The sequence below is a fragment of the Pleurodeles waltl genome, chromosome 5 (genome assembly GCF_031143425.1).
Source record: "Pleurodeles waltl isolate 20211129_DDA chromosome 5, aPleWal1.hap1.20221129, whole genome shotgun sequence".
Taxonomy (NCBI): Eukaryota; Metazoa; Chordata; class Amphibia; order Caudata; family Salamandridae; genus Pleurodeles; species Pleurodeles waltl.
Genome location: NC_090444.1, coordinates 454742121 through 454768225, shown reverse-complemented (window position 1 = coordinate 454768225; position 26105 = coordinate 454742121).

The following is a 26105-nucleotide window of genomic DNA, read 5'->3' as shown; positions in this document are numbered from 1 at the left end:
ACTTTATTCTTGCTTGATGTTCGTGTTTCAGTAAGGTTCCCTACTAGGGTCAAGCATAGCGGAAAATGATCGATATTCTCTCTTGGATCGATATTAAAGTCCATTAGTCTCTCTCATATAGTTACACTACATAAAACATAATCTATTCTTGATTGGGCATTGCCCCTCGGAAAGGTATACAAATTAGTATTATCAGGGCTCAATCTGCCGTTACATGCTCGCAGGCCATGTTCTAATGTAAGATGCAACAGCTGCATAGCAGCAACTGTACAAAAGACCGGTGAGCATGCTCTTAATGATGGAATTCCTCTAGCCTTGTGCTCATCTTCCATGACCAAATCCAAGCCCAATATTGATTCATATGTACAATTAAAATCACCCCCTATGATAGCTAACTCTTTGACTGCTATAGTTTTAAGAACATTATCTAAACTTTCTACAGTTTTTAATTCTTGGTTACTCCTTCGCGGTCTTATATATACATTATAGACATTCTTTACATCCCTATTATGCAAGCTCAATTTTACTCCTTGAATGTCTAGTGAACCTACAAGGCGCACAGTTATTATAGCATTTAGTGAGATCTTTATCCACAATACTAACCCCCCTGAAGGTCTTCCATGTGACGAGGGGATCTCATTAGTACAGTATGTCTTATATTCTAGTTTATAGGGTGGAATAACTAACCAAGTCTCTTGAAAGACATTCCAGGAGACCAAACAAACAGGTTCTAGTTCAGTTATTTTCAGAACAAACTCTGTACCATTAGTATCAATATGCACCCCACTTCCTTCCTTCTGCCAGGTCTGCGATATTACCCTATCAACATTTATAGCTCTACTTTCTCCTCAACTTTGAACGAAATTGCCCTCTTGTTACGAATGGTTGAGTGCAACTCAGTCAATCTACTGCCTTGAGGGTTGTGGGATGTTTATTGTGACTTTACTGGCTAACATGGGCATGCTGGTTCCTGGTTAGTGTGCTTTCTTCAGTCGGTGAATTGTGAAGTTTAAACAGAATTGTAGATTTTGTAAATGGACTAAATCTTAGCTCACAGCAATCTGACCATCCACTATCACTTTGTCATTAACCAAGAGTGTTACAGTATCATTACCCCCATTACTATCAACCATCCGCTCGACTCTCCCTATGTCAGAGCGAACAACCGATAGACACCGTCGCTTGTGCCTAATCCAATGGATAATCTTGTTTTTAAGTTAGTCCTCACTCTCCCAACTGCCCTGATTTAGCTTGGGAACATTAGTTAAAAGCAATTTGTGACCCCTGGGTTTTCTTGTGTAATCTCTAGAATGTTGCTTGTTGCTAATATTATATCCTTATATATCCAGCCCTATTATGTGGATAGTGTGTATTTCGATTTCCCATCTGGCATGTGAGTAGCCCAAAATATTGAGGCGCCTTGCAAGGAGCCTTCACTGCATGATGACCGTCTATGTCTAATGAATCCCTTTCTGCCCTGTTACTACTAATCGCCTGATTACCATATGGTACATTGCTATTCTTCTGCCACCGAGCTGTGTCCAACTGATTTGACTTGCCCAAAGCTGGACATATAGAACTGTGCGTATTTAGAGGATTTTGAATTAGAGAATATGGTGGATTGATCGATGTAGTACTAGAACACACCTGTCTACTTGGGGGTAAACCATCGTGACACTTCAAGTGTGTCATTAGTTTCCTCACAAGATGTTTTAAACCAGCTTTTTCACTTGTCAAAATATCTATTTTAACCTTTAATTCCCTCACCTCTTCTGTTGAATGCCCACATCCTAGAATGTTTTGGGGTGGCACTAGCACTCTCCCTTTTGAATATCCTCTCCTATTAGCTTTTTCGCTTTGAATTACAGGCACCACTGCTTTCCCACTCTCTTCAATGAACAGAGATTGGGAATCCTCTTGCTCCATGCCTTCACCTGCTGCTGATGCCTGTTATTTATCCATTTCCCTCTGTGAATATCCCTTTTCATAAAAGGCAGTAATCTTTGGAGTAGGTGCCTTACTCTGCTTAGCCTTTCCATTTAACATTGTCTCTCTCTCCTCTACTAGATCATCGATTTCTGCAATTGTGTAATTATCCTCTGCATGCCTTGATATTTTGGGCATCTTCCCCTTACCAGGAAATACTACAGTTGCCTTGCGCTTCCCCATATTTATCACAAACCATTTATGAAGCAGCGTCTCACAGACATCAAATCTTATAATGCTCTAATTAGCTAAAATGAACTTCTGTCTTTCAGCCACCCTAATGTACCCATGTGCCATATCACCCAGCTTGCTTTAATACGAATTCAATTTGGTCTCCCTTTTGTCATATAATATCATCAGGTGGCCAGTTACAAACACCAGCTAACGTGGGAGCAACTTAGCTAAAATGTACAAAAACAGGTGTACCTGAAATTATGTATGCACCCGCAGTCACTAAAGCACCAAGTCACCAAGGCAGTCGTCTAAGAGCACCCAAATAGCAAACAAATGAGGGGTGGCCCAACCCAGCCTCCTCCCAGCACCTCCATGTGCGGACGGGCCTGCTCTTTGCCCAGGCTTTGCCCGGGAGCAGCCTGCATGCATCTCGCGCCCTGGAGAAGGAGGCAGCGCTGTGTGTGCAGTGTAGGCACTTCCCCCCTTAACGTGGCTGGTGTAAGGTCAGGAACAAAGCAAAGCACCTTAGGAAAGGTAGACCCACCAGGGCTGCTAACGGCAACAATGTCAGAAGGTAGTCAGCTGATGTCACAGGCAAGACAGGGCAAGAGTACACCCTGGGACAGATGGCCCCACCATGGCACGAAGGACTCCCTTAGCAATGGCCCAAAGGAGTAGTCTGGCCACAGACTTCTGAATTTGTTGCAGTCTCTTTACAGTGGATAAAGATGATCCATGGTAGAGATCATTTAACGTAATCAGGTTTAGTCAGTAAAAGAGAGATAGTAGCTTGGACCTTGTATGGAAATCCTAGGTGGGAGAAAATGCTTTGTAGAGAATTCATAGTAATGAAGCTTGATCTTGCTAACTTATTCACTTAGCTTGCAGTACTTGGTAACTCCCAGTTTTCTTACTTCCTTGGATACTTTAGCAGGTGGTCTCAGATCATAATTTTTCCAATTGCCACAGGTATTATAAAAAAACAACACAATAAAATATTTTCAACCCCAGCAACAATGCTCAAAACAATGCTTACAGAGCTCCCTTATTGCAATTCTAATAAACTAATTAATTTAAACATACGACTATTATATTATGGGATTTATAAAGCATAAAGCTGCTGCAACAATGGGTCTTCCCAGGGCTAGACATTGGAGATGGATAAGCTGTAGCTATCGGCCTATCAGAGGAAAGATATGAACTAGGTGGAGAAATACTGTTGATGTGTCTTTCTGTTACCTTCGCAAGAAAAAAGAGGAGAGAAATAGCATGGAAATTTTCAGGTTTGGAGGCATCCAAGGAAGGTTTCTTTAGGAGGGGAATAACTTTGACATGCATCCAGGGAGCGGGCATGTAAGCTGATGACAAAGAGAGATTAATCACTTCTGAGCAAGGTGGGAGGAGAGGGTCATGAAGTTTGAGGAACCAAGCAGGTTTGAGTGCATCTGGAGGTGAGCCAGATTTAACTTCCATACAGAGGTTGAGCAGTTCAGGCAGACATAGGAGAGGAGCAAATTAAATGCTGCATAAGGCTGCTTATAGCTGGCAACGTTGTAGTGCCTAGCCTCGCCGCAGGGACATCAGAGTGGAAGTGCCAGTAGATATCCTCTATTTTGTAATAAAGTATTCTGCTAACTTCTCACAATGCACACTGGAGGTGTTGATGGGGTTGGCAGAAAGTGTTGGTTTAATAAGGCTATTCATTAGGTTAAAAGTTTTCTTAACTGGATTTTTATTGTTCCTAATTTTACTAGCAAAATAATCAGTCTTTGCTTTCAGAATCAGTTTATGATAGGACTTGATGGCAGCTCTGTATTGAATTATTTGTAGGGGATCAAAGTTTTCCTCCAAGAATGTTCTAGAACCTTGCAGTGCTTTTTGGCCTCAGCAAGGGACTCATTAAACTATGGAGAAATGGGCTTCTTTCTACTGGCAGTCTTTCTAGCAGGAATGAAAACATCTAAACCTGAGGTAAGCCAAGATTGCAGAGTGTTGTTGACTGTCTCTGTATTTGAGGCAAAGTGAGGCCTATTAGCCTGAATGAAATTCCCAAATTAATGGGGGTCGAGTTTATGGGAAGAGCATTTCATAGTCCAGTCTGAGGTGAGGCAGGCAGAGGGTCTCGGAAATCATAAAGTGATCAGTCCATAGCATAGGAAGAGGGGTTGTGGCCCAGATGGTGTTGAGGTTAGACAAAATGGATCTAAGAGGTGACCAGCAGAGTATGTGGGACGAGACACCAATTGGGTTAGTTGCAGAGCAGTGAGATCATATATAAAATTGAGAGTATCACATTCATGAGGAGTGTTTAAGTAAAGATTGAGGACTCACAAAATGTTAAAGTTGGCTGATTTAATAATCAATGGGACAATATAATTAATCAGCACCTGCCTAAAGACTTTGGAAGGGTCGGTGGATGATAAATGAGAAGCCCTGCAAGAGTGCAAGTACAGTTCTAAGACATTTTGAAACGAGCACTTTCACAGTCTGGGATTGTGCAGTTGAATAGACTGCAGACATAACTATCTTGATAGATCATTGCAATGTCACCCCCTCTGCTACTAGTTCTGTTAATATTCTTCAGTTGATAGCCTAAGGCAGGTTCCATTACTGTGATCTGGTTAAGCCAGGTTTCACTAAGAAACTGGGTATCTAGGGCATTGTCCAGAATAAAGTTTTAGACATCGGCGTTGTGTTTAACCAGAGAGCGGCAGTTGATGCTGTAAAGCCTAAACTCCGTAAACTTAGGTGAGGTCTAGGAAATCAGCCTAGTAATAGGTGCAGCTAGATAAAGTGCAAAGTTGCAAGTCCTGCAGCATTGAGGCAACTCATCTGGAGCCCACTTGTGCTCACTGCAGGGCTGTGAGCATGGAGTTCACTAAAAGGATATACTAGCCTGTGAGAAAGACAAGGTGCCTGGTCCATAGATCTGTCCAGGTACGGACAAGCTTGCCTTTAAAATGTCTTTGGCACACCAGTAGTCCCCCCATTGCATGTGTTAACTGTGCGTTTGCATCGCAGCCTCTATAAGGGCCTGATTTAGATGTTGGCGGTAACAATCCCGCTGTCATCATTTTGACTGTCAACCCATCTGCCGCTGCAATGGTCTGCCTACCATATTTAACTTTTGGCAGTCCCATAGAAGAAAGACCCCATTCAAACTGCCATCTCTGCCATGAAACATCGGCCATGTCGATGGCAGGAAAGTGACAAGGGGATGCCGGTGGGACCGCAGCCATCCTTCTTGGCGTGTAGATTTTAATGTGCCTTATCATCAAGGAAATAGTAGCTGTCCGACCTCCACTCCTTAGTTGGTGGATTGGGGGAAGAAAGAGGGAGGAGGTTCACCTTTTTACCACTTTCACCCTCATCTTCTACTGGAGACGATTGGGCAACACCTGCCATAGCTGCTGCCATGGAGAAACCCACCCATCAATGGACTACACGGTAGGGACGCTGCATTGCCAGGGTACGCTGTGTGGACGCTGCGCGGGAGGTAGGGACCACTGGAGACCTATACATGTCACAGTAATTTTTCAAATCACTGTGACATGCATATGTGAGGGACACACGTAGGTCAGACACGGATGGGGACACACTGGTACACAACACATTGCACACATACACAACACTCATTATGGTGCCAGTATTCATTGCCAAATGAATGCTGGCACCACAGTGACGATACATTCACACCTGTCAACTGTGGCCATGTGTGCACATTGCCACGGGACCTGCACCTGTCATGCTGTGCTACGAGTTGTGTGTGTGTCAGTACATGTATGTGTGTATGTGATGCGATTGGCTGGGTGAGGTGCAGGTGTGTGTGTTTGTGTAGCTGAGTGTGTAGTTGTGCTGTTTGTTGTGTGGTGTGTGGGTGCAGGTGCAGTGTCAATGATGTTTGTATGTTGTGTCATGGATGTGTGTCAGGTGTGTTTTTGGTATGTGCGGGTTGTGAAATGTCAGACTGGAAATGGGTAATTATGGGTATGTGTTGTGTAGTGTGGGGTTGGACCTATGGCTAAGGGACAGTGTGTGTGTCACTTACCTCCCTTCCATAGCTACTGCCATTGTATGAAGTCCATTGAGTCCCACTGATGTCTCCCGTCATCAGCGAACTGTCACCAGAACACCGCCAGCAGGACTGTTGCACCTAAAAACGGCAAGCAGAATACCACCAACTTGACAGTTTATTCAGGCCCGCCACTGATGCGGCTTGGAGGTAACAGCGCATGGATCCAATCAGGCCGTAAATCTGAGTAACCTCTGACAGGCTCCTCCCAGGCCATGGTATTTTCTCTCACTTATGCATACGTATCAGACAGACACAATAAAACTAATGCCAGCATTCACTTACAATAATATTTCACAGACGCAGGCAAGTACAAAAATATTTAATTGAATTCACAAAGGTATATGTAGCACACACTTCCAAACGCCAACTTCCTAAACGTTCTTTTCAGACAAACAACACAAAGATCTCATTCAGGTTCAAACTGAAACACTTGTGTGCACATTTTCAATAAAGTTTTGTATGTACAAATACATGCACAACATCCTTAAATATATAGTATCAAACTTTAAAAACACACGTACATTCATGTACTTAAAACCTTACATTTATACAACAAAACTCAGACAAACAAGTTGTTCTGAAAAGACTGTCTAATACAAACATAAAGGGCCAGATGTAGGTAGCCGTTTGCATGGTGCAAACTGCGAAAAACGCAGTTTGCGCCATGCAAACGGCCTAACGCGATGCACATTCACAAATTGTGAGTCGGTACTGACTCGCAATTTGTGAATGCGACTCGCAAATAGTTCCCTTCCTATTTGCGACTCGCATCGGAATTCAGAATTGCTTTGTGACCGCGAAAGCGGTCGCAAAGCAACTCGCAGTTACCACCAGTGTCACACTGGTGGTAACTCATTCGCAAAAGGGAAGGGGTCCCCATGGGACCCCTTCCCCTTTGTGAATGTCGACAAATATATTTTTTCAGAGTAGGCAGTGGTCCTATGGACCACTGCCTACTCTGAAAAAACTAAACCAAATGGTTTCGGTATTTTTTTCATTTTGCAACTCGTTTTCCTTTAAGGAAAACGGGCTGCAAAATGAAAAAAAAAAAATGCTTTATTTAAAAAGCAGTCACAGACATGGAGGTCTGCTGACTTCAGCAGGCCCCCATCCCTGTGAGTGCAGGGACTCGCTATGGGGTCGCAAAATGCGACCCACCTCATGAATATTGAGACTGAGGTCTGAGACACCGTTCTGCATCCGAGATTGCGACTCAGAAATTGCGAGTCGGACAGACTCGCAATTTCCGAGTCGCAATCTTGGTGTTTCCTACATGTGGCCCAAAGTGACATGCAATATGCAATTACACAAACTGTCAACCTGTCACATCCCTATTGTGTATGCAATACATGTATGCAAGATGCCTATTCGTAAATTTGCTCAAAGTCAAACACAGGCAGAAAAGAGAACATGGTGGTGTGTGTTGAGAGGACTAAACCTGTACACATGAAATACCCATTTGCTACATTTTCCCTCTCTCTCATACACACGAACACACATTTCAATAAGGTAAAGACAAGATTATAAAACATACACATACATACACACACACACTCTTAAACGTCCTTCTTAAGCACAGTGTTTCTCTGAACACCACACCAAAACGTATCTAATGATATGTGCTTGCTTGAGTGTATATTTGTATGTGTATATGTAGAGAGTGACCGATACAAATATCCATTCACCACGCACACACACATTCACCACACACGCACGTTCTGGCATGCATGAACATAAAGCCAAAAGAACACTTACTTACTCATAGGCACAATCACATGCAACTCAATTCACAACACTTTTTCTGTGAGTAGTTGTGTCTTACCTGAAGTAGGTGTGAGTTACTCCTGGATTTGCATGTCTATTTCTCTATTTCACATGGCATTTTGAGTGTACTCAAAATGTTGAGATGTGAGACACAGTACCGCAGCACCTGGTTCACCTTCTTCTGTAAAATACTGCTTGAAATTAATAAGACATCTATTTATGAACTGCTTTGTATTGTGTTACTTTGAATTGTGCTGCTCTGAAACATTCTGCCTTCAATTGTACTGCTTAGACTGCTGATGGATTTTTCTGCTCATTTCTGACACTCTATAATCGTCCTCTCAGCCCCCTGAATCAGTTCTTTCTTTATTTATCAAGGATGCAAAGACCTGCCTCCGTTTCTATTCAGCTCCACAACTAGGACTTCACACGGCTAACCAAGCATAGGTCAATTTCCTATGGTGATTTTCACACTGCAGACCACAAGTTGTCCTCTTATAAATGTTCTCTCCTTCCTTGCCCTCCTGGAGATGCTACTTGACCTTCCGTGTCTTATTCTTTCAGCAGTCAAAATTTTCAAATAAAACAAAGACTTGTAATTTGGGACCAGTAACACTTGTTCCTAGTGCCATGGGAACTTATGGGCCACTTAATTATTCAGTCCTAAGACAGAAACCTAGCAGTAACATTTGCATGTTGATATATCACTTTTAAAACACGTGGTTTAACCCATACGATTTTTATTGGCAAACTACTCCAATCTCCGTTAGCAGTATCGATAACCACATAAGCTTTTGTAGTTTATGACACAGCTTTTCAGGATTCTCTTATAATTTATTTGATTACAAAAGGACAAATATACCTGTCCTTTCAAAGAGATAATTCAATCATTATGTCATGTCAATAGGTTACTCAGTTTAAGAGCTGTATGTTCATAAACTGAATAATAAAGTCTCTTGATTTAAAAGCAACATATTGGCTTATTATACAAACTGTTGTCAGGAAAGCAACCTTTGGTACAAATGTTAGAATAAACATTAAAGTAGAAAAAAACAATATTTTGACCACTCGGTATCCTCTGCCACAACTTTAAATATTTTGTATTTCAGATATCAGAGAAATTTGATAACAGCTATTTGTTAGAAATGGGGTCTTTGGTTGACAGTCAGGTTACCCCCTGTTCAAGCAAGGACCCTCACTCTAGTTAGGATAAAAGAGAATCACCCTCAGCTAACCCCTGCTTACCCCCTTGGTAGCTTGGCAGAGCAGTAGGCTTAACCTCAGAGTGCTGGGCGTAAAGTATTTGTACCAACACACACAGTAACTTAATGAAAACACTACAAAATGACACAACACCAGATTAGAAAAATAGGAAATATTTATCTAGACAAAACAAGACCAAAACGACAAAAATCCAACATACACAAGTCAAGTTATGATTTTTAAAAGGTTTAAAATAAAAAGAGTCTTTAGGTAGTTGTAACAACACACTAGCGCTGCTAGCGTGTAAATGTACCTGGTTTGCGTCAAAAATAACCCCGCACGGGCTGTGCGCGTCGAAAATAACCCTGCACGGTTATATGCGTCGAAAACAACTCGGCACGGCGATGCGCGTCGAAACAGCCAGCCACGCGACGGTCCGAAAGTCCCGCGGCGCAGGTTGCGATCTCTCAGCCTTCGTCAGCGATGCTGCGCGTCGTTTCTCCTGCTCCGGGCGTCGATTCTTCGGTCGCGTTTCCTGCGGCGTCGTTTCTCAGCTGCGGAGCCGGCGTTGCGTCGTTTTCTCAGCCGCGATCGGATTCGCGTCGATCTTTTCTCCGCACGGCGCTCGGTGCGTGTATTTTTGTCCTTAGGCTGCCAGCCTCTCCTTTCAGGGTCCCAGGAACTGGAAGGGCACCACAGAGCAGAGTAGGGGTCTCTCCAGAGACTCCAGGTGCTGGCAGGAAGAAGTCTTTGCTATCCCTGAGACTTCAATAACAGGAGGCAAGCTCTACATCAAGCCCTTGGAGATTTCTTCTTCAAGATGGAAGGCACACAAAGTCCAGTCTTTGCCCTCTTACTCTGGCAGAAGCAGCACTGCAGGAAAGCTCCACAAAGCACAGTCACAGGCAGGGCAGCACTTGTTCCTCAGCGATCAGCTCTTCTCCAGGCAGAGGTTCCCCTTGATTCCAGAAGTGTTTCTAAAGTTTGTAAGTTTGGGTGCCCTTCTTATACCCATTTTAGTCTTTGAAGTCACCTTTCTTCAAAGGGGACTCACACCTTCTTGTGACATCCTGCCTTGCCCAGGCAAGGCCTCAGACACACACCAGGGGGCTGGAGACAGCATTGTCAGAGGCAGGCACAGTCCTTTCAGATGAGAGTGACCACTCCACCCCTCCCTCCTAGCAGAGATGGCTAATCAGGAATGCAGATCACACCCCAGCTCCCTTTGTGTCACTGTCTGGTGTGAGGTGAAAAACAACCCAACTGTCAAACTGACCCAGACAGGGAATCCACAAACAAGGCAGAGTCACAGAATGGTTTAAGCAAGAAAATGCTCACTTTCTAAAAGTGGCATTTCCAAACTCACAATCTTAAAATCAACTTTACTAAAAGATGTATTTTTAAATTGTGAGTTCAGGGATCCCAAACTCCACATGTCCATCTACTCTCTAGGGGAATCTACACTTTAATCATATTTAAAGGTAGCCCCCATATTATCCTATGAGAGAGAGACAGACCTTGCAACAGTGAAAACGAAATTGGCAGTATTTCACTGTCAGGACATATAAACCACATTACTATATGTCCTACCTTATCCATACACTGCACCCTGCCCTTGGGGCTACCTAGGGCCTACCTTAGGGGTGCCTTACATGTAAGAAAAGGGAAGGTTTAGGCCTGGCAAGTGGGTACACTTGCCAAGTCGAATTTACAGTGTAAAAATACACATACAGACACTGCAGTGGCAGGTCTGAGACATGATTACAGAACTACTTATGTGGGTGGCACAACCAGTGCTGCAGGCCCACTAGTAGTATTTGATTTACAGGCCCTGGCACCTCTAGTGCACATTACTAGGGACTTACTAGTAATTCAAATATGCCAATCATGGATGAACCACTTACATATAATTTAAACAGGAGCACTTGCACTTTAGCACTGGTTAGCAGTGGTAAAGTGCCCAGAGTAACAAAAACAGCAAAATCAGAGTCCAGCACACATCAACAACCTGGGGAACAGAGGCAAAAAGTTAAGGGAGACCACGCCAAGGATGAAAAGTCTAACACGTGTCCCCCCCAGCTAAAAGTGGGGAGCAACTACCCAACCTCATGGGAGTTCTCATCACTATGGCGGAAGAACCTGGACAGACCATCAGCATTGGCGTGCTCTGTACCGGGTCGATGTTCCACCGTAAAGTCCATCCCCTGTAGGGAAATGGACCACCTCAACAGTTTTGGGTTCTCACCCCTCATCTGCATTAACCATCTGAGGGGTCTGTGGTCGGTCTGAACTCGGAAGTGAGTCCCAAACAAGTAGGGTCTTAGCTTCTTCAGTGCCCAGACCACAGCAAACGCTTCACGTTCTATGGCACTCCACCTACGTTCCCTGGGTAGTAACCTTCTGCTAATGAAGGCTACGGGTTGATCTAGGCCCTCTTCATTCAGCTGTGAGAGTACTGCTCCAATACCATGCTCTGAGGCGTCTGTCTGTACAACAAACTCCGTGGAGTAGTCAGGTGCCTTCAGCACCGGTGCTGTGCACATGGCAGCCTTCAGGGCATCAAAAGCGTTCTGGCAAGCCTCTGTCCAGATCACTTTCTTGGGTTGCTTCTTAGAAGTCAACTCAGTTAAGGGGGTAACAATGGTACCATATCCCTTAACGAACCTCCGATAGTATCCTGTGAGACCTAAAAAGGCTCTCACTTCAGTCTGGGTCTTGGGAGGCTCCCAAGCCAGAATCGTGTCAATCTTAGGCTGTAGGGGTGCCACCTGGCCACTCCCCACCTGGTGTCCTAAGTACACAACAGAACCCTGCCCTATTTGGCACTTGCTCGCCTTAATAGTGAGGCCTGCCTTCTGCAGGGCCTCTAACACTCTCCAGAGGTGTTGCAGGTGTTCCTCCCATGTGGAACTAAACACAGCAATGTCATCCAGGTAGGCGGCACTGAACTCATCCAGTCCTGCCAACACCTGGTTGACCAACCTCTGAAAGGTGGCAGGGGCATTCTTCATCCCAAAGGGCATCACATTGAAGTGGAAGTGCCCATCGGGGGTAGAGAATGCTGACCTCTCCTTTGCCCCTTCAGTTAAGGCAATCTGCCAGTACCCAGATGTTAAATCAAACGTACTGAGGTACTGGGCAGCTCCTAACCGATCAATGAGCTCATCAGCTCGGGGGATGGGGTGTGCGTCAGTCTTGCTGACCGCATTGAGACCCCGGTAGTCCACACAGAACCTAAGTTCTGGAGTGGCACCAGGAGCAGTAGCCTTTGGGACCAAGACCACTGGGCTGGCCCAAGGACTGCTGGAGTGCTCAATAACCCTTAGGGCTAACATTTTGGAGACTTCCTCCTTAATGCAAGCCCTCACCCTGTCAGTCACCCTGTAAACCTTATGTTTAACAGGTGTACTGTCCCCAGTGTCCACATCATGTGTGCACAGGTGTGTGACTCCTGGGATCAGGGAAAACAGTGAGGCGAACTGTCCCAGCACGTGGCGACAGTCCCTCTGCTGTTCCTCAGTCAGGGAGGGGGAGAGGATCACTCCCTCCACAGACCCATCTTTCTCTCCTGCAGACAGGAGGTCAGGAAGAGGCTCACTCTCTTCCTCCACCCCGTCATCTGTCGCTAGGAGCATGGATAGCTCAGTTCGCTCAAAGTGTGGTTTGAGGCGGTTGACATGTAGGACCCTCAAGGGGTTCCTGGGGGATTGCAAGTCTACCAGATAGGTGACCTCGCTCTTTCTTTCCACCACCTCAAAAGGCCCAGTCCACTTATCTTGGAGAGCCCTAGGCTCTACTGGTGCCATGACCCACACTTTTTGTCCAGGCTGAAACTCAACCAGAGTGGCATTCTGGTCGTACCACCGTTTCATGTCCTCCTGGCTTGCTTCCAGGTTCTCCTGAGCGAGACGCCTGAAGCGGGCAGTCTGGTTTCTTAGTGCCAGCATGTAGCTAAATACATCCTGGGGTGGTTTACTAGGAGCTTTCTCCAAAGCCTCCTTCACCAGACTGAGCGGTCCCCTCACAGGGTGGCCATAGATGAGCTCAAAGGGGCTAAAGCCAAGTCCCTTTTGAGGCACCTCCCTGTAAGCGAACAGAAGGCATGGCAAGAGGACGTCCCACTTACGCCTCAAGGGCTCTGACAGGCCCTGAATCATGCCTTTCAAGGTGCGGTTGAATCTCTCAACCAGACCATTACTTTGGGGGTGGTAAGGGGTGGTGAACTTGTAGGTTACCCCACACACCTTCCACAGAGACTTCATATAAGTGGATATGAAGTTTGTACCCCTATCAGATACTACCTCCTTGGGGAACCCCATGCGGGTAAAAACCCCCATCAAGGCACGTCCCACCACGGGGGCGGTGACCGTCCTTAGAGGAATAGCTTCTGGGTACCGTGTGGCATGGTCCACCAAGACCAGGATGAACCTGTTGCCCATGGCTGTCTTGGGATCCAGAGGCCCCACAATGTCAATTCCTACCCTTTCAAAGGGAGTACTGACTACCGGTAAAGGTTGGAGGGGAGCTTTGCATTTCCCCCCACTCTTGCCACTTGCCTGACAAGTCTGACAAGATCTACAATAAGCAGCTGACTGCTTGTTCATCAAGGGCCAGTAAAAGTGGGAGACAAGCCTCTTATAGGTCTTGTCCTGCCCTAGATGTCCTGCCAAAGGCACATCATGAGCCAAACCCAGTAGGAAGGTCCTGAAGCCCTGGGGTACCACCAGCATACGAGCTGACCCCGGCTCAGGAACCTTAGGCTCACTATACAGGAGGCCATCCTCCCAATAAATCAGGTGAGTACCTGGCGCCCCGCCAGCCGCCTGGGCTGCAGCCTGCTGCCGCAGTCCCTCAAGAGTAGGGCATTCCTTCTGCGCTGTGCAGAATACTTCCCTGGTGGGTCCCCCTTCCTGCTGCCACTGCGACAGCTCAGGGACCTCCCCCAGTTCAGCCACCTGTTCCCCTGTAGGTTCCGGGGCATCACCCTCAGGCTCTGCCTCCTCCCGGACCGTGGGAACTTCTGGGGCGGGTTTCCCGCGCCTCCTGCCTTTCCTCTTCTTGGCGGTCCCCTGGGCCACTGTTTCAGGCTCCAGGGGCTCTTGACTACCCTGATTGGCTGCCATAGACCGGGTGGATACGCATACCCACCCAGGCAGACCCAACATCTCCAAGTGAGACCTGTGTTCCACCTCCTTCCAAGGGGAATCTTCCAGGTCGTTGCCTAGCAAACAATCAACAGGCATGGTTGGACTCACAGCTACTTTCCAGGAACCTGAGACCCCCCCCCATTCAAAGGGAACCTGCGCCACTCTGCAGAGGCGCTCAGAGTTGTCTACTGCAACTACTTGGTGAAGTACCCGGGGATCGATCTGCTCTTCAGACACCAGGTGACTCCTCACTGTAGTCACACTGGCTCCTGTGTCTCTCAGAGCCTCCACCCTCTGTCCATTGATGGTCACCCATTGCCTGTACTTCTTAGTGTTATCAGGCACTAGGTTTCTCTGGACCATCTCACTGTCCCCTAGTGAGACAAGGGTCATTTCTGCTGGTTCCCACCCACCTGAAACCAACTCCTCCCCAAGCGCTACACTGGCCAAACCCTGGGACGGCGCACCAGTGGGTGCCGGTGTACTTTTGGGGCATTTGGGGTCCCCCCTCACATGACCCACCTGGTCACATGAATAGCACTTACGTAGGGGACCACCTGCCATTGGTTTCCCTTTGGAGAACCATGTCTTCTTTTCACTGGGGGGTTGGGAATCCTTACCCTGGGAATCAGTTTGGGGCCCTTTAGAGAACTCATCCTGTTTGCCCTTACCCCCCCCTTTCTTCTGAGAGGGACCCTGCCCACCCTTGGCGTGGTCTCCCCCATACCTCTTTTGGACCCTGGTGCTCTCCCAGCGGTCCGCTTCCTGTGCAAGCTTCCTGGGGTCAGTCAGCTTGCTGTCAATGAGGTGCTGGCGCAGCTCTGGAAAACATAAACTGTACAAGTGCTCCCAAGCAATTAAATTGTAAAGCCCCTCATACGTGTTTACCTTACTGCCCTTCACCCAACCATCCAGTGACCTGCAACAAGAATCAACACATTCCAACCATGTTTGGGATTCCTTTCTCTTGTAGGATCTAAACTTCTCTTTGTACTGCTCAGGGGTGAGACCATACCTGGTAAGTAAGGCCTCCTTCATGGCAGGGTAGGTGAGACTCTGAGCATCCCCTAAGGCCGTCAGTGTGTCCCTCCCCTCTGCCTCAAAATGCTTCCACAGGGCTGCCCCCCAATGAGCTTCAGGGACCAGGTTCATGTGGAGAGCTGACTCATAACCCTTGAACCACAAGTAGATATCATCCTCCCTCTTATAATCCCTCACAAGGTCTTTTGGGATGTGTACCCTTCTCTCAGGCTGCACTGTAGAATTGCTGCCACCATCCCTACTGGACTGGCTTCTATGATCTATCTCTTTCAAGCTAAGCTCATGAGCCATTGTTATCTTCTTCTCCTCAAGGGCTAGCCTTCTCTGCTCCAATTGGTACTCCCTTTCTGCCTGTCTGTCCTGTAACTCTTCAGGTGTCAGACCCTTGGAGGATACACTGCTACTTGCCCTAGAGATTCTCCCCTGAGACATAGCAGGCCCACCCACTACATCAGTGTGAGTGACTTGCAACTCCTCTTCCCCCTCTGGCTCCTCATCTGTGTGCCCCTCAGCTGCTTTGGCTGTCACCCAGGCCCTCAGCGCCTTTTGCAGCTCATCCTTCTTGGATGAGCTCTTAATGGGACAGCCAACATTACTACAAAACTGCTTCAACTGAGCCACCTTGTAGCTCTCCAATTTCTCCAAGTCAAAAGCAGCTTCAGCTAGGGCATCTCCAGACTGAGACATGATGAGAGGTTAAAAAAAATATGCACAGTTCCAAAAACAGAAAAGCAAGTTCTCAAATGAAGTTTCAGCAAAGTCAATCCCGGGATCAGCGAAAAAAAAAGAAACTGAATGCAGAGAAAAACAGTCCAAGTAAAAAACAAAAATCACAAGACTAGTAGTATGTGGTCACGTAGTGGTCTGAGATCAAAACAGTAGTGTACACTTAATTACTGTATGTCAAGTACAAATACAAGTCCAAATCCCACCGCTGCCACCAATGTTAGAAATGGGGTCTTTGGTTGACAGTCAGGTTACCCCCTGTTCAAGCAAGGACCCTCACTCTAGTTAGGATAAAAGAGAATCACCCTCAGCTAACCCCTGCTTACCCCCTTGGTAGCTTGGCAGAGCAGTAGGCTTAACCTCAGAGTGCTGGGCGTAAAGTATTTGTACCAACACACACAGTAACTTAATGAAAACACTACAAAATGACACAACACCAGTTTAGAAAAATAGGAAATATTTATCTAGACAAAACAAGACCAAAACGACAAAAATCCAACATACACAAGTCAAGTTATGATTTTTAAAAGGTTTAAAATAAAAAGAGTCTTTAGGTAGTTGTAACAACACACTAGCGCTGCTAGCGTGTAAATGTACCTGGTTTGCGTCAAAAATAACCCCGCACGGGCTGTGCGCGTCGAAAATAACCCTGCACGGTTATATGCGTCGAAAACAACTCGGCACGGCGATGCGCGTCGAAACAGCCAGCCACGCGACGGTCCGAAAGTCCCGCGGCGCAGGTTGCGATCTCTCAGCCTTCGTCAGCGATGCTGCGCGTCGTTTCTCCTGCTCCGGGCGTCGATTCTTCGGTCGCGTTTCCTGCGGCGTCGTTTCTCAGCTGCGGAGCCGGCGTCGCGTCGTTTTCTCAGCCGCGATCGGATTCGCGTCGATCTTTTCTCCGCACGGCGCTCGGTGCGTGTATTTTTGTCCTTAGGCTGCCAGCCTCTCCTTTCAGGGTCCCAGGAACTGGAAGGGCACCACAGAGCAGAGTAGGGGTCTCTCCAGAGACTCCAGGTGCTGGCAGGAAGAAGTCTTTGCTATCCCTGAGACTTCAATAACAGGAGGCAAGCTCTACATCAAGCCCTTGGAGATTTCTTCTTCAAGATGGAAGGCACACAAAGTCCAGTCTTTGCCCTCTTACTCTGGCAGAAGCAGCACTGCAGGAAAGCTCCACAAAGCACAGTCACAGGCAGGGCAGCACTTGTTCCTCAGCGATCAGCTCTTCTCCAGGCAGAGGTTCCCCTTGATTCCAGAAGTGTTTCTAAAGTTTGTAAGTTTGGGTGCCCTTCTTATACCCATTTTAGTCTTTGAAGTCACCTTTCTTCAAAGGGGACTCACACCTTCTTGTGACATCCTGCCTTGCCCAGGCAAGGCCTCAGACACACACCAGGGGGCTGGAGACAGCATTGTCAGAGGCAGGCACAGTCCTTTCAGATGAGAGTGACCACTCCACCCCTCCCTCCTAGCAGAGATGGCTAATCAGGAATGCAGATCACACCCCAGCTCCCTTTGTGTCACTGTCTGGTGTGAGGTGAAAAACAACCCAACTGTCAAACTGACCCAGACAGGGAATCCACAAACAAGGCAGAGTCACAGAATGGTTTAAGCAAGAAAATGCTCACTTTCTAAAAGTGGCATTTCCAAACTCACAATCTTAAAATCAACTTTACTAAAAGATGTATTTTTAAATTGTGAGTTCAGGGATCCCAAACTCCACATGTCCATCTACTCTCTAGGGGAATCTACACTTTAATCATATTTAAAGGTAGCCCCCATATTATCCTATGAGAGAGAGACAGACCTTGCAACAGTGAAAACGAAATTGGCAGTATTTCACTGTCAGGACATATAAACCACATTACTATATGTCCTACCTTATCCATACACTGCACCCTGCCCTTGGGGCTACCTAGGGCCTACCTTAGGGGTGCCTTACATGTAAGAAAAGGGAAGGTTTAGGCCTGGCAAGTGGGTACACTTGCCAAGTCGAATTTACAGTGTAAAAATACACATACAGACACTGCAGTGGCAGGTCTGAGACATGATTACAGAACTACTTATGTGGGTGGCACAACCAGTGCTGCAGGCCCACTAGTAGTATTTGATTTACAGGCCCTGGCACCTCTAGTGCACATTACTAGGGACTTACTAGTAATTCAAATATGCCAATCATGGATGAACCACTTACATATAATTTAAACAGGAGCACTTGCACTTTAGCACTGGTTAGCAGTGGTAAAGTGCCCAGAGTAACAAAAACAGCAAAATCAGAGTCCAGCACACATCAACAACCTGGGGAACAGAGGCAAAAAGTTAAGGGAGACCACGCCAAGGATGAAAAGTCTAACACTATTCCAAACATATTTTGACTGACGATTGTAGGATTGAAAGTCCTGCGTGCTGTGGCCAGCTGACAGGCTTTTCATCATTTTCCCATTCTGCCCAAGCATTATGTTTTCTAGTTCACGAGACTCCTCACATGTGCTCTGTATTTTTTTCTCTGTTACTAAACAACGCACTGCTAGCTTCTCTTTGGTGACAGAGGTACTTGATGTTAATCTTCCTTTTCATCATGAGTGGCTACCGTCTCTATGCCCAGGTCATGGCAGATGAATAATAGTCATTTGGGTACAAAGCTTTCTAACCTACACTTCAATGGGCAAACTGCCCATGGCTCTGTTTGTTTAAATCGATGTAGTCTGTAATGAGTGGGCTCCCTGATTTTATATACAGTGTGTGCGATCTACCTGTGTACAAGAGACGAGTAGGACACTTTTTTTTAGACCAACTCTGCATGTCTGTAGCTTATAAAAATAGAGGGTGACTCCTGTGGTGTAGAGATAGTCATAGTGCGTTATTCCCTTTCCTGAAATGCCACCCTGTGCTTCTCTTTTCTTTCTCCCTTCCAGAATAAACTATGTTAAAGCCAAATGTCTGTGTCTAGTTGGAAAACAACTAAACATCAATGGATCTAGGAGGACCATTTGTGTACTTTTTCACTGGACAAAGCCAGTTCGACAGGTCAGAGGTCTGAGAAAAGCAACATGTGATCTAAAGACTGTTAACAGTTATGGCCAAATCTGCACCCTGTCACAAAGACATGCACTGCCAGCTTATTGCCATCATCCTTTGTTCTGGCCTGCCCGGCAAACCAGAGCCTAGTAAGAGCCCACAATTAGAACGAGGTCATTTGAATCCAACCTTCATAATTCGAGTGACAATTCAACTTAGTATTTGGCTATTGTTAAGCTGCCTCGTGCCTCAGAATGTGCGGTTTCCACCACAGGCTTTCGGCCAGCTTTAAATGTAAGGGGCAGGTTGGCTGGATTCTGGTTGCTATAGATTCTGGATAAAGATCCCGTCAACTAATTCACAGGATTACCCGCAAGCTATTGCTGTTTCTAATAAAGGAGTAGGGAACATACACAAAACTGAAGAAAAGACTTTGCTGGTCCACAACCTAATGAAGAGCTTGACAGTCTAGAACCTACCTTCCTTCTGCTGAAAGCCTGAGTACACTTATTCAGTGTGTGTCATAAGGAGCACTGTGAAACAGAGATGGTGTAGACTTTATGCCACAGTCACAGTCTAGTCCCACCAAAGTTGTTCCTGCAGTGCTGAGAAAAAACAGTCAAAAGGAAGTGTAGATGTTGCAGCCAACAGTGAAAAAATATGGCCTGCCCAAACTTTGTCTTCAAGCTTACTCTGCTGAAACATGGCTGTTGTATGGCTGATCTAGTTGGAGGCATTCTGATTCCCCTGAGGCTGTAGGTGCTTCTCGAACTGCGTGGATGCTGATTTGCAAAGACCACAATCAACATAAGGTGCCAAGATCTTCTTGAGACCCATGAATCTCTTTCATCTGTTCCCAAATTGCCAGATATGAAGGAGAAGGCCAACACTGTAACCCTCCCCCATTAGCAAAATTTTTAACTTCCCAACAGCAAGGAGGACGCCTAAGTGCTACTGCTTGGAGAAGAATTTAACATTCGAACAAAATAACACTATGCATCTCCAAATGGATACATCACCCTGCAAACTACCGATTAATGACAGGATATTGTAAAATACTGGTTAGAACCTCATAGTCACCAGACAGGAAGAATTGAGATTCAAGGGATTTGCCCACCAAAAACTAAGGAAGAATTTGATACTGTTGCTGAAAATTGGTATCTCCTTTAATTTAAGACACAACACTTTGTTTACCTGTAGAATTGAAACACTGTTTGAGGCAGAACCAGATTGTATATAGACCAGTAGCACAGAAGATAGAAAGTATCTTTTGGTCCTTGTTCAAAACCTGTTAGATGTCAGTTATAAGCTTATTTTATGTTCAGTTTTAACAAGCTACCTATGTTTCTTTTAAAACACTAACAATGTTTGGACACTGAATCATTAAAAGCATACATATGGGGTCGGAAGGTAATGTTCTATGCTAAAACCAACCATCATTCGCAAGCCTTGATGGAGTGGCATCATTACCCCATGACAGTCTAAGGCCTAAATAACGGCTTGGTACTTCAGTGAGCTTGCTGTGGTATCTGGCTTCTGTTGTCTCAAGGAACACTACAGTAGCGGTCCTAAGCATTGCCTAGTTTCCATACGTTCAGGCCCTGGAACAGTGCTGTTTTGAATTAAGGAGTTTGGACAATTAATTTGGAAGGCATACATAAGCAACACCTCTTTGTATCAAACTGTTAAGTGTACATTGTGTCTTATACTACTGGAGTCATAAAGTGCTCTGGTTTTTGGCAGTTCCAGGGAAACCTTTCAGAAATCAGGGCTGGCAAAGGTGTTGGTTACATAGCAGTGTACAGTCTAGTTGTGAAAAAGGTACAGTTTTTAAAGTGATATGGCCGGCCATACATAGTTCAAATATTAAGGGACTCATTACAAATTTGGCAGTAGGACGAGCCAACTGCCAAACTCGCAGTGCTGTTGCTCCCTCGAGCGTATTACAATGTTCCAATCGGGCTGATTGGCAGGAACATTGTATTACACTTTGCCGCCGGGCTGACTGGTTGGAACAGTGCTACAATATTTACCTCGGATTCCACTACTACAGCACACCATCACCATTGGAATGCGCAGTCTGTAGTACAGACAGTGTGCATTCCGATCGTGTTGGGCAGGGGAGGCCCTGCATTGCCAATGCCATGCGCATGGGCAGTACAGGGGCCCCCCATGCGGGGTCCCCGCCACGGAAAAACGGGCAGAAAGCTGAGTTATAAATGCGAGTTCAGCATCCCCCCATTCGACCGCCGTCACCCCATCAGGAACCATGTGCCTGGTGGGGATGGCGGTCCCCTGGTGGGCACTGGTACCAATTTTATATATGTTTGGGGTGTAGACACCCAGACAGCTAAACTCTTGGTATTGTAAAAGGACTCAAAATCCATTTACAAAATGACACATTAGAAAAATATAATTTTTGATATTTTTCATTATAGCAATAATTTAATCTTTACTCCACACCAAACAAATCCATTCAGTCGGGTGTGACATTGAGAGAAGGGTAATTACATCTATTTCCTTAGTGTAGAAAATAAAGCTACTATTTTTATATTGCAAATAAATGTTGCTTTATTAGACAGCTTTTGCAAAGACTGAATGTGCCTAGTATTACCCCTAATGAAAGTAATTGTCTGATTAGAATTAGAAAACAGGACAGACTTAATCAGATGGATAGGTAAACGGAGAGACAGTATAAAATCAGTGCTGGTTTTATGAACTAAATAAAGGTTTATATCAGCAGCATAAGGGATGTACGATAACATCTAGTACAGCTGAAAATCAATATTATACCTTCTTTAATTCTTCATGCACCCATATCCAATGGCTTAAGCTACATATGGAAAATGTCACTTACCCAGTGTACATCTGTTCGTGGCATTAGTCGCTGCAGATTCACATGTTGTGCATAGTCCGCCGTCTGGTGTTGGGTCGGAGTGTTACAAGTTGTTTTTCTTCGAAGAAGTCTTTTCGAGTCCCGAGACCGAGGGACTCCTCCTCCTTCGTTCCATTGCGCATGGGCGTCGACTCCATGTTAGATTGTTTTCCCCGCAGAGGGTGAGGTAGGAGTTGTGTATGTTAGTAATAGTGCCCATGCAATGGAATGAATAAGTATGTACCAACTAAGGTTTAAGTAATATATTTACAAATGTACAAATGTTGAAGATAACTTCCAAACGGCTACAGGCTCCCGGGGAGGCGGGTGGGCACATGTGAATCTGCAGCAACTAATGCCACGAACAGATGTACACTGGGTAAGTGACATTTTCCGTTCGGTGGCATGTGTAGCTGCAGATACACATGTTGTGTATAGACTAATAAGCAGTTATCTCCCCAAAAGCGGTAGCTCAGCCTGTAGGAGTGGAAGTAGTCTGAAATAAAGTTCTTAGCACGGCTTGACCTACTGTGGCTTGTTGTGCGGATAGCACGTCTACACAGTAGTTCTTAGTAAATGTGTGAGGCGTAGACCATGTGGCTGCCTTACATATCTCGTTCATTGGAATGTTTCCTAGGAAGGCCATGGTAGCGCCTTTCTTTCTGGTTGAATGTGCCCTTGGTGTAATGGGCAGTTCTCTCTTTGCTTTAAGCTAGCAGGTTTGGATGCACTTAACTATCCATCTGGCTTTACCCTGTTTTGATATTGGGTTTCCTGTATGAGGTTTTTGAAATGCAATAAACAGTTGTTTTGTTTTCCTAATTTCTTTTGTTCTGTCAATGTAGTACATTAGTGCTCTTCTGATGTCTAATGTATGTAGTGCCCTTTCAGCTACTGAGTCTGGCTGTGGGAAGAACACTGGTAGTTCTACCGTTTGATTTAAGTGGAACGGCGAAATAACTTTTGGTAAAAATTTTGGATTGGTTCTTAGGACTACTTTATTTTTGTGTATTTGAATAAAAGGTTCTTGTATAGTAAACGCCTGAATTTCACTTACTCTTCTTAGAGATGTGATGGCAATGAGAAATGCAACCTTCCACGTTAAGAATTGCATTTCGCATGAGTGCATGGGTTCAAAAGGTGGGCCCATGAGTCTTGTTAAGACGATGTTGAGGTTCCATGAAGGAACAGGTGGTGTTCTTGGTGGTATAATTCTTTTTAGGCCTTCCATAAACGCTTTAATGACAGGTATCCTAAATAGTGAAGTTGAATGGGTAATCTGCAGGTATGCAGATATTGCTGCGAGGTGTATCTTTATGGAAGAGAAGGCTAGATTTGATTTCTGTAAATGTAGTAAGTATCCCACTACATCCTTTGGAGATGCATGTAATGGTTGAACTTGATTAGTATGGCAGTAGCAAACAAATCTTTTCCATTTGCTTGCATAGCAGTGTCTAGTGGATGGTCTTCTAGCTTGTTTTATGACTTCCATACATTATTGGGTGAGGTTTAAATGTCCGAATTCTAGGATCTCAGGAGCCAGATTGCTAGATTCAGCGATGCTGGGTTTGGATGCCTGATCTGTTGTTTGTGTTGTGTTAACAGATCTGGTCTGTTGGGCAACCTGACATGGGGTACTACTGACAGGTCTAGTAGTGTAGTGTACCAAGGTTGTCTTGCCCATGTTGGTGCTATTAGTATGAGTTTGAGTTTGTTTTGACTCAATTTGTTTACTAGATATGGAAGGAGAGGGAGAGGGGGAAAAGCGTATGCAAATATCCCTGACCAGTTCATCCATAGTGCATTGCCTTGAGACTGCCTGTGTGGGTACCTGGATGCGAAGTTTTGGCATTTTGCGTTCTCCTTTGTTGCAAATAGGTCTATTTGAGGTGTCCCCCAAATTTTGAAGTAAGTGTTTAGAATTTGGGGGTGAATCTCCCATTCGTGGACCTGTTGGTGATCTCGAGAGAGATTGTCTGCTAGTTGATTTTGGATCCCTGGAATAAATTGTGCTATTAGGCGAATGTGGTTGTGAATTGCCCATTGCCATATCTTTTGTGCCAGGAGGCACAGCTGTGTCGAGTGTGTTCCCCCCTGTTTGTTTAGATAATACATTGTTGTCATGTTGTCTGTTTTGACAAGAATGTATTTGTGGGTTATGATGGGTTGAAATGCTTTCAACGCTAGGAATACTGCTAACAATTCGAGGTGATTTATATGCAGTTTTGTTTGATGTACGTCCCATTGTCCTTGAATGCTGTGTTGATTGAGGTGTGCTCCCCACCCTGTCATGGAAGCATCTGTTGTTATCACGTATTGTGGCACTGGGTCTTGGAAAGGCCGCCCTTTGTTTAAATTTATACTGTTCCACCATAGAAGCGAGATGTATGTTTGGCGGTCTATCAACACCAGATCTAGAAGGTGACCCTGTGCATGTGACCACTGTGATGCTAGGCACTGTTGTAAGGGCCTCATGTGCAGTCTTGCGTTTGGGACAATGGCTATGCATGAGGACATCATGCCTAGGAGTTTTAATACCGTCTTTGCCTGTATCTTTTGTGTTGGATACATGGCTTGTATAACCTTGTGAAAATTTTGAACCCTTTGTGGACTTGGAGTGGCTATTCCCTTTGTTGTGTTGATTGTTGCTCCTAAGTATTGCTGTGTTTTGCACGGCAGAATGTGAGATTTTGTGTAGTTGATGGAGAAACCGAGTTTGTAGAGGGTTTGTATGACATAATCTGTGTGTTGTGAACACTTTGTTAGGGAGTTGGTCTTGATTAGCCAATCGTCTAGGTACGGGAATACGTGTATTTGCTGCCTTCTGGTGTGTGCAGCTACTACTGCTAGGCATTTTGTGAATACTCTTGGTGCGGTTGTTATACCGAACGGCAACACTTTGAATTGGTAATGTATTCCCTTGAATACGAACCTTAGGTATTTCCTGTGCGAGGGATGTATCGGTATGTGGAAATACGCGTCCTTTAGATCTAAGGTTGTCATGTAGTCTTGTTGCTTTAGCAGTGGTAACACGTCTTGTAGCGTGACCATGTGAAAGTGTTCTGATTTGATGTAGGTGTTTAGTGTTCTGAGATCTAGGATTGGTCTCAGTGTTTTGTCCTTTTTTGGTATTAGAAAGTACAGTGAGTAAACTCCTGTGTTTACTTGTGTACATGGTACCAATTCTATTGCGTCCTTTTGTAGTAATGCTTGAACTTCTAGTTCTAGAAGGTCTAAATGTTGTTTTGACATATTCTGTGTTTTTGGTGGGACATTTGGAGGGAGTTGGAGAAATTCTATGCAATAACCATGTCGGATAATTGCTAAGACCCAAGTGTCTGTTGTTATCTCCTCCCAGGATTTGTAAAACTGACTTAGTCTTCCCCCCACTGGTGTTGTGTGAAGGGGTTGAGTGACTTGTGAGTCACTGTTTGGTTGTAGGGGTTTTTGGACTTTGAAATTTTCCCCGGTTTCTAGGGAATTGTCCTCCTCTGTACTGGCCCCGAAAGCCTCCCCTTTGGTACTGTCCCTGGTAGGTAGACGGTGTTGATTGTGAGGTGCTGGCTTGTGTGGCTTGACCCCGAAACCCCCCTCTGAAAGTTGTTTTGCGGAAGGTGCCGAAAGTGCCTCTGCCCTGCGGGGAATAGAGTGCGCCCATGGCCTTGGCTGTGTCAGTGTCCTTTTTCAATTTCTCAATTGCCGTGTCCACTTCGGGTCCAAACAATTGCTGTTCATTGAACGGCATATTGAGCACCGCTTGCTGTATTTCCGGTTTAAAGCCAGATGTGCGCAACCATGCGTGCCTTCTTATGGTTACTGCGGTATTTATTGTTCTTGCAGCTGTGTCCGCTGCGTCCATAGAGGAGCGTATTTGGTTATTGGAGATGTTTTGTCCCTCCTCAACCACTTGTTTTGCCCGTTTTTGAAATTCTTTGGGCAGATGCTCGATGAGATGCTGCATCTCGTCCCAATGGGCTCTATCATATCGCGCTAGGAGCGCCTGAGAGTTCGCGATGCGCCACTGGTTTGCAGCTTGTACTGCGACCCTTTTCCCAGCTGCGTCGAACTTGCGGCTCTCTTTATCCGGAGGTGGTGCCTCGCC